Below are 16,538 nucleotides of genomic sequence, written 5' to 3' on the forward strand. Positions count from 1 at the left end.
AAAACTAAGCTAACAAATTATGTATGAACTCAACATGCAGTGTTTGTTTGTTGTTGTTGTTTTTTGTTTTCTGCTCTGCAAAACTAAGGTAGCCAAGCAACTTTGTTTGGTGTTTGCCTTGCAGTTAAAAAAGATTTATTTTGAAATGAGTGTATGCTTCAAACTCTTTAAACTTTAAACAGCATTTATTGCTGCTGTTTGTTAATACTAGAAAAAACCAAAAAAAAAAAATTGCTTTCCAAACCCAAGTAATAACAATAATAATAATAATAATAGTAATATTTATCCATATTCATACATAATCATTTATTGTTTTTGCTGTTTTGCTTTTCGCTTTTTGTATACAAAAAGCGAAGAAGTACACCATTGACCATTGCAAAGAAAAATGAAAGTGAAAATTGTTGTGATTGATTAATTTTTCAAAAATATGTAATCAAACTCTGTGTATGGAATTTATAAGAGAAAAGAAGCGAATGCCACTACAACAACCACCACAACTATACAATAAACAAATTGTTGTAATCATTGAATAGTTATTGGCCAATAAAAGCAATATTTGGAAAAAATGTCAATTGAAGTTTTATAACTTTCATTGATTATATGTCAGTGTGCTAGGTTGAGAGGTTTTGAAAGATTTGTTTTGTCCTCTAGAGGGAAATAAATAAAATTAGGGAACAGTTGTTTCATTCAAATTAGGAAAAGGAAATTTTTAATGTATTGAATTATTTTATTCCAGTCGTAGTTTTTTTTATTAAACTTTGAGCTCCGTTTTTAAAACAAAAAACAACAACAAATGTTTAATTACAATTAACAAATTACTCTGGAATAAAAAGTTAAAAATAAAGCGATCAAGGCTGACTTCCTTAATGTGCATAGCTTTGTATTCGAACAATTTCAAAGTCCTGTACTATATTTTACACTTTATGCTATTCCAAAATGTATTCGCAAAGTATTTTTAATGCTACAAAAAAGCAATCAAGCACCAGTTTAATTGTAGATGCTTTAGCATTTTTTTCTATTTGCTAATAATATAAATAATTAAAGAAGAAGAATAAAGTCAACGGGTAATAATAACATCATACTTTTGCTGACTTTAAATTGTTTTTTGCTATGCTATTTTTTGAATAGAAAGCATTAAATAATGTTCTAAAACCGGACAATATCCTGCATCCAACATCTCAATAATTTTTGTCACAATTTAACATTTTACTTCTCTATAGATTTTTTAAAATTTCATTTCTATATAAAATTATTAAAATCTCCTTTCTATGAAACATTTTGTGGACGTTTTGTTTTGTGGGTGTGGGTTTTCTTCTCTTTGTTCTTTACATCATTATGGGATTCTATGCGAGATTCTATGAGGGTTTTGTCCAGCTAATAGACTATCTAAATTTTATTTTTTATTAAGTTAATGCTTCTATTCAAAGAAGAGAACAGCAAAAAACTTTTTAACTTAACATTTAGGCAAATGTGTTATGCTGTAAAAATTTATAAATTTTTTTCTTAGAAAATTTTCTAATTTTTTTTACAGAAAATTTTCCAAACATTTTTTTCTAAACATTTGATATATTTATAGAACTGGGTTCAAAGATACTGATTTTTCAATGTTTCTGCCAATGGGACATATGTTTCTTGAATTTATTTATTTATCAATTTTATATTTTTATAGAACTAGGTTCAAAGACCTCTATATGCCAATGAAACTGATTTTTCAATGTTTCACTCAATGGGACATAATTTTCTTGAATTGGATAAGTAGCCATCGAGTTTTTTACCCTACACCATAACTGTAGAATAGGATATTACTTTTAGTTGATGATATTTATATATTTTTTTTTTATTAATTTTTAGCTGTTCCAAAAAGAAATCCATCCGATCAATCCAACTAATCCATCTTAGTATTTCTTTCATTGTATTAGCAAGGTGTTAATTTATAACCTTATGCCCCTATGGGGAGATAAATTCTTTTCTAAATGAGCGAATCGTTTTTATTTATCTTTTGAATTATGGACTTATAAAAAAAATTTGATTTTCATAATTTATTTAATTAGTTTTATTTGACTGTCATCTGATAAGTCTGATTTTATCACCTGCAACTTAGTTAGAATCCAAATCAATTTATTTATTTATTTATCAATTTTATATTTTTATAGAACTAGTTTCAAAGATCTCTATATGCCCATGAAACTGATTTTTCATTGTTTCACTCAATGGGACATAATTTTCTTGAATTTGATTAAGAAGCCATCGATTCTTTTACCCTACATCATATCTGTAGAACAGGATATTACTTTTAGTTGATGATATTTATATATTTTTTTTAAATTTATTTTTAGCTGTTCCAAAAAGAAATCCATCCGATCAATCCAACTAATCCATCTTAGTATTTCTTTCATTGTATTAGCAAGGTGTTAATTTATAACCTTATGCCCTTAAGGGGGGATAAATTCTTTTCTAAATGAGCGAATAGTTTTTATTTACCTTTTAAATTATGGACTTATAAAAAAATGTGATTTTCATAATTAATTTAATTAGTTTTATTCGACTGTCATCTGATAAGTCTGATTTTATCACCTGCAACTAAGTTAGAATCCAAACAGTCACTGACCTAACGAAGATATATTTGATTAGACCTTAGGTGGTAAGTAAATGTTTTGAATGCAATCATTTATCTTGAGCGCCACATGAATTTATCACCTATCGTCAAAGAGTAAAAAATGCGTATGTGTCTTAAGTCTTTTGTTTTTTTGAGTGAATACAAAATCCATTGATAAACAAATATTTGAAAGATATAAATGAGGTTAATTGGAAATGAATTAGATATATGAAATTTCATATTAAAGTATTCGTTTTCTTTTAGTTATTAAAAAAACCATTGAACTGTTTAATAATAATAATATCATTTCGAAGTTGAAAAACAATTGTTTATATGTAATAAATATATTGGAATGTGTGCTAGTTTTTATAGACTATATAGAGAAGAATTAAAGTTTAATAAATGTTTGCCGTTAGATTTTTTTCTTTTTTTTTAATTCAAAATTATTATTTTTTATTATTTTTTCCCCATATATTTCTTGTTATTGTTGTAAGTTCTTGTCCTAAATATTTTCCATATAAAGTTATTAAGGCCAATTTTCATTTTCCAGTTATTAAGACCAATCATGCTTCCAATGTTTTGCTTTTTATGAGATTTTATTTTTTCTTAAACCCAAATTCTTCATTTATTCTACCGTCTTCTTTTAATTTTGTGATGACAACTAAGATTATAAACATTTTTCATATCAATGGAAACAAAGGCTATTGTTTAAAGACCAAACTACAGTTAAGTATGTGTTTTTTGAAAAACATGTTCCTTCTGCTGCCCAAACAATACATTATTCAATTATCAATGAACTCTATTAATTTTTACCCAGTTGGAGTTAAATACTTGGGGCAAGCTATCTATTCTTAGTTAAAAAAAAAACCATGGGAAAAAGAAACAAGAGCTCGTGTCTTAAGTCTTTTGTTTCAATAGCATACGTTTTCTATTACTTTGCGCTTTGAATGGTATTGAATTCGTTGCTTATTTGATTAATGGAATTGAAATGCGTTCTTAAATTAAATGAAATATAAGCTAGAGAAATATTTTTAAGTTTTCGGATTGATTTCTTATAGAGACAGAAACAATGAAATCAAAATATTGTCTATTCATGAAACAAGCTGCCATAAACTTTCGATTATTTAATTTCATATATTGGATTAATGATTAAACAGCCATATCCGTTATTTGAAATGGATTTAGTATTATTGTATTTTTTGTGATTAATTTACTTTATTTTTACTTTTCTTACATTATTGTTTAAAATAAATCATATTTATGGTTTAACACCCTTAGGCTAAAAGCAATTATTGTTCAATAATGTTTGCATTGTTGTCTGTTATTAATTATTTTTTGCAAATATGGCTTATAAAGGTTTTATGTTAAAACAAGTTTCGTGTCTAATCATTAGGTAAATGTAGTTATTAAACGTTTTTGTTTTAGAATATGATAATTAGAAATTAAAACAAAATATTGAAAGGGAAATTAATATACAAACCAATTTGCATTTAAGATTATATAATTTAAGTAACGTTTTGCTAACTACATAATAAAATCTACTTAAAACGTTGATGGAATTATTATAATAGTGTTACTATAATTCTGTTTATGCCCACCACCTCGAAATATTGATCTAGGACCCCATAAAGTATATATTCTTGGTCATCTCGACATTCAGAGTCGATCTAGCCATGTCCGTCCGTCCGTCTGTCGAAATCACGATTGCGATCGAGCGCGTGGAGCTAGCAGCTTGAAATTATGCCCAGATACTTTATATTGATGTTGTTGTTGGGGATTGAAAATGGGCCATATCGGTTCAGATTAGGATATAGCTCCCATATAAACCGATCTCCCGATTTGACTTAGCTGACATTTTCTATGCGGTGTTCAGTTATGACTTCCAATAACTGTGCCAAGTATTGTTTAAATCGGTCAAGAATTTGTTATAACTCCCATATAAACCGATCTCCCGATTTGACTTTTTGAGCCCCTGGGAGCCGCAACTTATGTGTGACTTGGCTGAAATTTTGCGTGTGGTGTTCTGTTATGACTCCTAATAACTGCGCCTAGTACGGTTCATAACCTGATATAGCTTCCATATAAACCGATCTCCCGATTTGACTTCTTGAGCCCCTGGAAGCTTTAATTTTCATACAATTTTGCTGAAATTTTTTATGCGGTCTTCTGTTATGACTTCCAATAACTGTGCCAAGTACGGTTAAAATCGGTCAAGAATTTGTTATAACTCCCATATATACCGATCTCCCGATTTGACTTTTTAAGCCCCTGGAAGTCGCAATTTTTGTCCGATTTGGGTGAAATTTTGCATGTGGTGTTCTGTTATGACTTCCAACAACGGTATTAGGTACTGTCCAAATCGGTATATAACCTCCTAAACGCTCCCATAAAAACCGATTTCCCGATTTGACTTCTTAAGCCCTTACAAGCAGCAATTTTTGTTCGAATTTTTGAAATTTTACACATAGTGTTCTGTTATGACTCTCAACAACTGTGTCTGGTCCAAATCGATGTATATCCAGATATAGCTCCCATATTTTACCAGAATCCATGGTGGTGGGTTCCCAAGATTGGGCATGGCCGAAGCACGCTTTTACTTGTATTCTTTTATCCCTTGTTTGGCTAAAAGGAGATACCGGGAAAAGAACTCGGGAAATGCGATAAATGACGGAGGGTATATAAGATACGGCCCGGCCAAGCATAGCACATTTTTACTTGTTTCTTAAAATTTAGATACAAAAGGCCATGCCAGTCATATGCTTATTAGTAGAGCAATTATTGGGTTTGTTGAAATAGCAGAAAGAAATGTGTGCTAATACAGCAGCTCTATGTTTGCTGAAACAGCAGTAATGTCTGCTTTCCCATTTTCAGCAGACAAAAGCTGCTGTTTAACAAACATTTTTGCTGTTTTTAACAACAAATTTGGTTGAGTGTAACTTCGACTCCGAGCTTTTTTAAAAAAGGGTGCAAGTTTTAAATATTTTTATACCCTACTGTCATAAAAAGAAGAGATAAATTACCCGTAACAAGCATACCCAGCGCTTTAGAATCGTTTTCTGATTCGATTTAGCTATGTTCGTGTGTATATGTGTCGCCCGATTTTCACTTCTAGAGCCTTTGCAAACGCAATTATATTTAGGACTCAATTTTTTTTAACGAGGTTTGTGTCTTAAGTCTTTTGTTTGCCCCCTTTGATTTCTTTATATCATGTAAAACATCAAATTTATTTTTGTATTGTATATATTGTGAGTAAATATATACCATTGAGCAATTTAAGCTCGTTTGTTAAAACTTTTGTTTTTGTTCTACGGCATGGATTGATTTCCCCTTATTTCTCTTTAACCTTTCCATCTTGATAAACGGAATATCTTATTTCTTTATAAACCGTAAATAATTGTTGGCCATTGTATAAGAAACAACAAATTCAAGTTCGTTTTTTAAATCTTTTGTTTTGGTTAATTGGAAGACACCAATTCTAATTTTTTAATGGTAAATAAAAAGGAAAATTATTGTTAAAAAAAAATAAAGTTTTCTAAAATAAAGGTTCATTTTTAAATCTTTTGTTTTTTTTTAATTGATGTCTTTTTCAAAAAAATTTTTTTTATGGTAAATGAAAAGGAAAATTATTGTGAAAAATAAACAAGTTTGTTTTCTAAGTCTTTTGTTTTGAATGATTGCTAGATAATTAATCATTTATTTCTGTTCAATTGATCTTTTGAGATCATTTACCATATTTGGTAGCTTATTAATGTTTACATTTGTAAGCTTTGTCTTAAAAACAAACAAAAATAAAGAAATAAGAAGAATTAACCATAAGCACAAGTCATTATTAATTCTTTGTAATTATGACCATTATTTATGAGTATTAAAGATAATGATTGCTAGGTCTTAATTTTGGTTTATGGTTTCATTTTCTATTCTGACTTCAAGTTCATATGTAAAGTGTTTAAGTGATGAAGAATAATATTCTGGTTTGTCGTGGATTGGGAATACGCAAACATTTTATAAAGATTTATTTCCTTTTTTAAATTTGTGGGATTAGGGTCCACGATATAAAGCTTTAGCAGTTTTTCTTCAAAAAAAACCCTAACACCTGTATTTTCAACTGTTTCTTATTAATTTCTCTAAATCTAAAAACCCTTTTCATGCTTCATCTAATACGAATACCCACTTAGCAAAACCCCTCAAGCAAAGCAAGGCAGACAAATCACTTGAAAGAGAAAAAAAGAGCAGAGAAAGTGCTGAAACTTTTAAGAATCTTTAGTTTTTCGACACCTCCAGCAAACTGCCACTCTAAAGAAAAGAAGTATATATACGAAATAAGTCATTAAGGTTAGCCATAACATATTTTTTCTACCATTTTGTTCAATAATCTTTGTTTTAAGATGTGAAAACCAAAAAAAAAAATATACCCATGGCCGCCATCATTATTATCATGAACAGCAGCCACCAATATTTCTGTGGGTCAACAAAAAACAAAATCGACTAACATGTTTTATGTGAAAAAATATGTGTTACTACTTTTTCCCCATTTCATTCTTATCAATTTCATTTATACCATAAAACAGTTATGTAACCTTATTAACATATTTCGTTATAAAATATTTAAAAAAAAAATCAGAAAAAACCTTAACAACTTCAACTTGTAAAGACTATCGAGAAAAAAAACAAACTTCTTTAGATTTTTTGCTTTTTGGCTTTTCCACCTAAGATCATCGTAACAACTGCTTTTTGAGCCCAAGTTACAAGTTTATGCAGTATTTAGTACAAGTTGCTTGATGCAGTAACACACTAAAACAAAATCTGTGTTGAATGTTAGTGGTTGCAGCAAAACAAAAATCAATGCTATAACGAGGTGGGGGTGAAAAGGCGAAGGAAAAAATTTAAAAAGGTAGTTTTCTACGTATGTAAATTGCAGGAATAGGGGCAAACTTCTCACATATCAATGAGTGCAGTCCGATTCAATTTTAAGCTCAATGATAAGGAATCTCCTTTTTATAGCCGAGTCCGAACGGCGTAATTAAAAAAGTTGCATATTTTATTAAAAAAAGGATTGAAAATTTGGAAATTTTCAATTAGTTGAAAATTTGAAGGATATAATAATCATCCTATTTTATTATGACTCTTCTGCTATATCCATAGTTATGTCTAAATAAATGCTGGGTTCAATTATATTTTATTCAGGTCCCCAGAATTCATATACAAGAAAAAGTTTCAGTGAAATCAGGCAAGAAATCTGCATTTTATGGGATTAAGATTCAAAATTAGAAGTTGGGTCTATATGCCAGCTATATCTGCATAGTCTAATCTGATTCATATTTGGGTCGGATGTCGGGAGGCTTAAAATAACTCACTATTTCAAATTTCAACGAAATCGGGCAATAAATGCAGCTTTTATGGGCTTCAGGACCTTAATCGTCATAACGGTCTATATGACAGCTATATCTAAATATCGTCCGATCTTTACAATATCTGGGTCAGATGGCGGGAGGCTTAAATTAACTCACTGTATCAAATTTCAGCGAAATCGGGTAATAAATGCAGCTTTTAAAGGCTCAGACCCTTAACCGGCAGATCGGTCTATACGGCAGCTTTATCTAAATATAGTCCGATCTGGACCATATTTAACTCAGTCCGATGTGAACCATATATAGCCGGGATGTCGGGAGGCTCAAAGCAATTCTCTTTCAAATTTCACCAAAATCGGATAAAAAATAAAGCTTTTAGTGGCTTCAGGCTCTTTATCGGCAGATCGGTCTATATGACAGCTATATCTAAATATAGTCCGATCTGAACCATATTTGGTTCAAATGTCGGGAGACCTAAAACTACTCACTGTTTCAAATTTCAGCGAAATCGGATAATAAATAAAGCTTTTATAGGTTTCAGACCCTTTATCGGCAGAACGGTCTATATATATAGCTGCCAATATCTAAATATAGTCCGATCTGAACCATATTTGGGTCGGATGTCGGGAGGTCTTAACCAACTCCCTGTTTCAAATTTTTGCGAAATCTGATAAAAAATGAAGCTTTTATAGGCTTCAGACCCTTTATCGTCAGATCGGTCTATATGGCAGCTATATCTAAATATAGTCCGATCTGAACCATATTTGGGTCGGATGGCGGGAGGTCTTATACTACGAAATCGGATAATAAATAAAACTTTTATGGACTTCAGACCCTTTATCGGCAGATCGGTCTATATAGCAGCTATATCTAAATATAGTCCGATCTGAACCATATTTGGGTCGGATGTCGGGAGGTCTTAAACTACTTCCTGTTTCAAATGCTACGCCCTGTTTCAAATTTTAGTGAAATCGGATAAAAAATTTAGCATTTATGGGCTTCAGACCTTTTATCGCCAGATCGGTCTATATAGCAGCTATATCCAAATATGGTCCGATTTGGCCTGTTAACCAGTGTGCGTCAAAAAGACGTTTCTGTGCCAAATTGAAGCCCAATATCTCAGTAGAGTGATTACAACTGACGGACGGACAGACACACGGACATTGTTAAATCGTCTTAAAATTTTACGACGATCCGAAATATATATACTTTGTAGGGTCGGAAATTGATATTTCGATGTGTTGGAAACGGAATGACTAAATGAATATGCCCCCTATCCTATGGTGGTGGGTATAAAAATGGTTGATATTTTTCGAAATTTTCAATTAATTTTTTAATTGACCCAATTAAAAAAAATTTGAATTTTTTTTGAAACTTATTTTTAAAATACGGTTCGTAGAATCAGCTGTCAAGGCATTGCCATAAATTTACCGAAATGTGGGACGTATGGACCTTTGAAATCTGGTTCCAGTTCCATCGCAGGCAACGATATGTTATATGGTGCTTAAGTAAAATCAATTGAAGGCTACATTGCAGATATTATAAAAGAAGGCCTATATCACCATACTGACCGATTCGGATAAAACTTGACACTGACGTTGTCAGTCATAATTGAGGTGTTTTGCCCAAATTTCAGCCAAATCAGGTGAAAATTTAGTGTGCTAAAGGCTGAAGAAGTCAAATCCGGGGATCGGTTTGTATGGGGGCTATATGTCTTTATAGACCGATTCGGATCATACTTGGCATGGATGTTGGAAGTCATAACTCAAGTCTTTGTTCCCAAATTCAGCCAAATCGTATAAAAATTGAGGCTTCTACAGGCTCAAGAAGTCAAATCGGGGGATCGGTTTATATGGGGGCTATATCAAAATTTGAACCGATATGGCCCATTTGCAATCTCCAACGACCTACATCAATAAGAAGTATGTGTGCAAAATTTCAAGCGGCTAGCTTTACGCGTTCGACCGCTATCGTGATTTCGACAGAAGGGCGGACATGGCTAGATGGCGGACTCCGAATGTCGAGACAAGTATTTCGAGGTGTTACAAACGGAATGACGTATCCTATGGTGGTGGGTATAACAAATTATATTTAATTAAAAAGCTGTATCAATTAATTTTTTAATTGAAAACGAATTTATTTTCAATTAAATTTTTAATTGAATTTTTTTTTTGCGTAAGCTTGCTTTTACAATATTTAGTAGCATATTGCCTGGTTTAATGTAAAGACAAATGGGACAACAGATATTTCCCTTCATTTAAATTTTTATAAAATTTTTTCTAAGTTTCTATTTTTCCTCAGTAATTCCCAATAACTCCTTTGATTTCTTGTATTTTTCCCAAAATCATTCATACTACCCTATTTTTCCAAATACCAACTGAAAGACGATCAATAATGCAGTCAACCTCTTTTCAAAGCTTCATTGGCTGCTGTAACTGCTGCGGTTGCTGCTTGTTGGAGGGGGATTTCTTTTGCGGCTTGCTGCAGCAACTGCTACCGCCAAGCTTAACTTTGGCCATTGCCGTTGTTGAATTGAATGTCTGGTGTTTTGTGGCCATGTTCATTCGTTGGCTGCTTATCTCTGTGAATGTCGAATGCCGCAACTTTGTTAGTATTGTTGCTGTAGTTTGGTCTGAGTTTAACAACAACACTATAAGACATTTGATGCTGCGCAACAGCAGCAACATTCTCTCCCAAACTATACCAATGGACTTTTCTATTTTGGCTGCCGTATGTTTGTTTGTTTGTTTATTTGCTATCTCGGTTATGTCCCCATTGATCTTTTTTTTTTGTTTTGGTCTATGGTCTCTATTACCACTCCATGAAAGATGGCCAATGCTAATGGTTGCCATAGGAGGAGGAAGAGGAGGAGGAGGAGGAGGGGGAGAAGCCTGAGGTAAGCCATGGTATATTTTCATATTATGGAAATGAGGTTACATAAGTCACTGGGTCTTAAAAGATTCTGGTCTTACAACTTGCTTGCTCCCAAGTCGAAAAAACCGGCATTTTTTCCGTGGACTTGTAGTGGTAGCTCGTGTTCCCACCTCCCACCTCCCACCAGCACCACCATTACCATTTCGATTGCATGACTTACTAAATGTGTGCCATAATAATAATAATTTTGCATATGTTACAAGTCCAGCCAACGATTTGCTGGGTTACCAGGAACATGGCCATAATTTAACCACAACTTACCATTTGGACTTGTGTGACTTTGTGGTTTTCTTTGAGTTTTATTGATTTATAGTCATGATAAGTATATAAATCTTTTGGCCCCTATAAAAGTTGTCATTAGAAACATGCAATTAGAATGGATTCCTTCTAGATGGAAATTTATTGCGAGTGGACATATTTGAGAATTACAGAACATTGTTTACATTTTATAATGGAATATGCATTACAAACATGTTATGCTACTTTGGTACTTTAAGAAGGCGCAAGGGTTCTTTTGTCAATGAAATCACAATCGTTTAAATAAGAAGGCCAATGTCAGGTCCATCCACCTCAATCGGATAATAAGTGCGGCTTTAGAGGCTCAAAATGCCAAATGCAGAGATCGGTTCCACCTCAAAAACCACCCCAAGCGGACATGTAAGCCGATCGCGACAATATGGGATTCAAACGAAATGTGCTTGAGATTAGAATAAGAAAGTAATACAAACAGTTGGGGTCCATTCCCAGGTGGGTCGCCCAACCCCCAACTTATGCCTCAAATGGAAATGTACACCAAACAGGACAATATTTGATTCAAACGAAATGTATTTGAGAGTAAAATACGAAACTTATATGCAAATTTAGGTCAATTCCCGGGGTTCGCTCCACTACAAAATTATGTCCCAAATTGATATGTATACCAAACGAGATAATATGGGATTTTAATGAAAGGTATTTGAGAGTTAAATGCGAATATAGCTAGTTTTCTATAAAATACGTCTTTATGTTTAATTTTTAAACCAAAAAAATTTTAATCTTCTTTTGTCATGTTATACGTGACATTGTACAAAATACTTATTTTGAAGATTCAAACGCTGGCGAGAACATTAAAATAATATTTAACAGTGGGTGCATTTGTGAGGAATTCAGTCATGTATAATTTCTCTACTAGGAGTGTGGCCCAGCTTGAATTGGTCAGCACTCATTTGAACGCCCGAAGTATTTTCACTGTTCTTTACTGCAATTTTCATAGGCATATTAAGATTGTAAGCATTTAAGGTGAAGAATCTGATACCATCTCCAAAACTCGCCGAGAGAATATGTGAATCCAAAAGACAGAAAAATCAATAAAAGGTTTTTCTGAGTGAAGTAAGAATAAGACACCATATCGGATCAATCATCACCATCGAAAACTTCCGTACTCCAGGTCAATATGAACCTCAATGAATAATATTCGGGAGTAGATTTGAAACTAAATTGGGGATCAAAGCTCCAGGAAGTCTACACCCAAAACTCGCAGAGGGCTGTAGAGGAAAATTGTCCATATAGAGGTTCCTTTTGGACGTTGATGAAACGTACCCATGATCTGTTTCCTTGGAATGAAAGAAAGTTTGGAATCTTTTTTATATACAAAAATCAATATGTGTTTGTTTGTTCCATAGAGACTAAAAAACGGCTAGACCGATTTTCTTGTGTAGAATGTACTCGGGGTGAAAATAGATATTAGAAAGAGGCCGGACCCTCTCCCTTACCCAAATTTTCATAAACGTCAGATCTCAGAGATGGGTGGGACGATTAATTTTTGTTGGCACTCTTATAGTAACATAAAAACAAAAAATATGTTCTCCAAATTCATGGTGGGATACCTGAGGCGAACGTTCCACACCTAAAAACCTGAAAGAGGTATATATAGATCAATCATGACAATATGGAACTCATTTAAAAGGAATTTGAGAGTACCAAACGAATCTGATATTCAGTCTGAAGTTCGATTGAGGGGTTTAACGCCCGTGGGGTGCCAGTGTAGGGCTTTGGCTCAAAAAAAAAATTTTTAAACACCTGTTGTACCAATTTTTTTTTCTAAATTGTAGCTCGATTTCGCCTAAATAACAACATATGACAAATGATCTTATTTCGGACTTGTATGCCCCCAAATAATGAGGACCAGCCTAAGCCAAAGAAGGTACATCCCTTAAATGTTTCACTCATCATGTGATAGATTGGAGATTACTTGCTGATACAAATTTGCCCATGAACATTCCGTTAATGCCACCGCAGCGCCGTAGGTTAGATAGCCCGCCTATGAGGCTGAACACCTGGGTTCGAATCCTGGTAGGAAAATCGGAAAATTTTTCAGCAATGGTTATCTCCTCCTAATGCTGTCGAAATTTTTGATGTGTCACTCTACGGCACGCCGTTGGGATTCGGCTGTAAAAAGAGATCTCTATCGTTGAGCATAAAATTGAATCGGACAGCACTTATTGATTTGGGGAAAGTTTACCCCAGTTCCTTAGTGAAATGTTAATGTGAAAATTTACACTCACTGCCCACTACAAGTTTATGCTCAATGATAAGGCACCTGTATTTTAAGCCGAGTCCGAAGGGCTTGGCGCAAAGCGACACCACTCTGTAGAAAAGTTTACACTGCTGATTACCAATGTAAATACCACACAAGTTTCAACTGCACTAGGAGGGCGATTACCATCACTGAAAAGTTTTTTCTAATGTTCCCGCTTGAATTGAACCCAGTAGTTCAGCGTCAAGACGCGCATGCTAACCTTTGAGCTATGGTGGTCCCCTTGCTTATAGAGTAAAGGTTGCAAATAAAGATTTTTGCAGAAGCTGTGAGGATGCCTTGAAAGAAGAAACAATAGAACATTTGCCCTGTACATTGGGTTGGATCTGAATGTAAGGGCAAATAAAACCTCTTCATGTGGTTGTCAATAATGTTGTATATGATAAGTTCTAAGTAAATCATGGATCTAAAAGAGTGGTTTAACACATGTAAAAACTATTTCCAAGCCTGTGGGGTTATATTCAACAACTTTCTGAAATCGAAGTTCGGAATTTAACACGAAAATCATCGGTTTTTGGTCTACGATAAATTCTTAGAAAAACCATGAAATCATGGATTCAAAATTAAAATCTAGCTTTCGTTTTCTTGGACAAAGCTCTTAGAATTTCTCTAGCAATCAGAAGGAATTACACTTTGGGTTATTTTACTTGCTAGAAATAGGGAATATTAAAGTTGGAGTGGGGGTGTCAGCGGTCACAAGAAATTCTATTTGCAGGTAGCGGGCAACCAATCTGATGAAAAGGAACCTCTCAAAGCCTTATAGAAACGAGTTGGGTAAATGAGTGAGGTAGTGTCCGTCAAATATGTAAGGGATTTACTACGAGCAAAAGAACCAAACCCAGGAGAGAAATGAAAACACAAGTGGATTAGGATGGTGCTTGGTTATTGGACTTTATTTAGCTCGACGTCTTGCCAGTAAGACAGTTGGATGCAAAAGACGCAGATTCATCGCTTCTTTTCGCGGAAGTCATAATTAAACATATGGCTCTTAACTTTAGATGAGTTTGAAATAAATGTCAACAAAAAGTATCTGGGAATTTCTTACTTAAATTTAGGAATTCAGGTATTTGAATTAAGTAAGGTTTTTACGTTGTAATTTGACGTAAACAATGAACATTTGCAATCTCGACGTTAATAAATCTCCAGGGACCGGACGGTATATCAACACTTGTCCTTTGTAAGTGTTCCTCGACACAGCCTTTTCAAACTTGCTTACCCTGCGGGAGTTTTCCTGGCGCGTTGGAAGGTTGCGAACGTTCAGCCCATCCCCAAAAAAGGTGGGGCGAACAAACCTGCGAATTACCGGCCAATTGCGATATGCTCCGCGCTCTCCAAGGTTATGGAGAGTATGGTTAACCATCATCTTGTCAGATACTTAGAGTCCAATGGCCTTCTTAGCGACAGACAGTATGGGTTCCGCAGAAATCGCTCTACGGGAGACCTAATGGCATTTTTGTCGGTACGATGGAGTTGCTCTATCCACCAGTTTGGTGAGAGTAAGGTCGTGTCTCTGGATATCTCCAAGGCATTTGATAGGGTCTGGCACGGTGCGTTCGATTATATCGAGCTTCCTCAGAAATCGCAATATACGAGTTGTTGTAGATGGGTTCTCATCAGATGAGTATACATTGACCGTAGGTGTGCCACAAGGCTCTGTTCTTTCCCTTTCCCCTTCCCTTTTTCTTATTTTCATTGGTCAGATCTATTGGGTCAGACTTTGAATCCAGTCTACTCATTTGCCGATGATAGTAGTCTGTGTCATTCATATTCATTCGACCATAGGCCCAGTCCTCAAGAAATTGTGGACAGGAGGCGCATTATGAATGAGACGCTCTCCGAGGATTTGTTGGCAGTAGAGCATCTCATCCATAATACGCCTCCTGTTCACAATTTCTTGAGGAATGGGCCTATGGTCGAATGAATATGAATGACACAGACATTTCCGAGTGGGGTAGAATGAACAGAGTGGACTTTAACTCGCAGAAGACGCAGTGCTGTTTCTCGTCTCACCAGCGATTCACTGACCCACTACAATCGTCGATATCTATCGATGGTATAGATATTGAATAGTCAGATGCTCTTGATGTTCTGGGCATGAAGATACAATGTGATGTCCGTTGGTCAAAACACGTATTCGAAGTGTCGAAAGAAGCATTCAAGTGTTTGGGCTTTCTTAAGCGGTGCAAGAAATATTTCGCCTCTTCTGGTCTTCTCAATATTTATACTACCCACATCAGGCCGAGAATGGAATATAACTCTCATATATGGGCAGGGAGTCCAAAATCATCCTTGAAGCTACTTGACCGGGTTTCAACGGAGAGCGATGGTGTTGATTGGGGACAGCAGGGTATCCAACTCTATTGCTTCTCTTGAACATCGTCGGAATGTGGGTAGTAGAAGACGAATATCCCTGGAACACACGCCATGAAAATAACGATAGAGCAATACAACGCTCTATCGTTATTTTCATGGGATATTCGTTCTTATCCCAGGGATATTCGTTCTTATCCCAGGGATATTCGTTCTTATCCCAGGGATATTCGTTCTTATCTCTGACGTTAGGATGTTCCCCAGGAATACAAGACTTGCCAGGAACCCACACCCGTGATGATTGGTCAGTCGGTCAGTCGACCGAACGATGCATTATCGCAAAAATTCATTTTTCGTCCGAACCATTCGTATGAGGAATCGACTTCCGGCTAATGTCTTTCCCACCGACATTGACGTTCAGAAATTTAAGAGTAATATCAATAAACACTACTCCCTCTTTCCCTACCTCCAACCCTCAACTTTCCCAATTGCCAACGCAATGAACTGCATATATAGAAGACATCCCCTGCGTGTTGGTTATGTGAAAAAAAAAGTTATAAGGCTTTTATAAGAGGATTGTTAGGTGCAAACGTGGTTTTATATTGGACAAGATTATCTTCTTCTTTATTTACCCATACCTATTTGGATTTTTGCGATCATACCATTACATATTCTGCAAATATTACATTAGACAATTACAATAACAGTTTAACTGCGGACTGCAATTGTAATCTGAACCTATAAAGGCAGACAGATTTGGTTAAATCTGTCAGCC

The 16,538-nt window shown here is 34.5% G+C and overlaps 1 protein-coding gene across 1 annotated transcript in view; it reads right to left on the minus strand.

Moving 5' to 3' along the window:
• LOC106087859 (disheveled-associated activator of morphogenesis 1) overlaps positions 1–16,538 on the minus strand; it is a 117,002-nt gene that overhangs the window by 100,092 nt on the left and 372 nt on the right. The gene's annotated exons all lie outside the window — the stretch shown is intronic.

The sequence above is a fragment of the Stomoxys calcitrans genome, chromosome 4 (assembly GCF_963082655.1).
Source record: "Stomoxys calcitrans chromosome 4, idStoCalc2.1, whole genome shotgun sequence".
Classification (NCBI taxonomy): Eukaryota; Metazoa; Arthropoda; class Insecta; order Diptera; family Muscidae; genus Stomoxys; species Stomoxys calcitrans.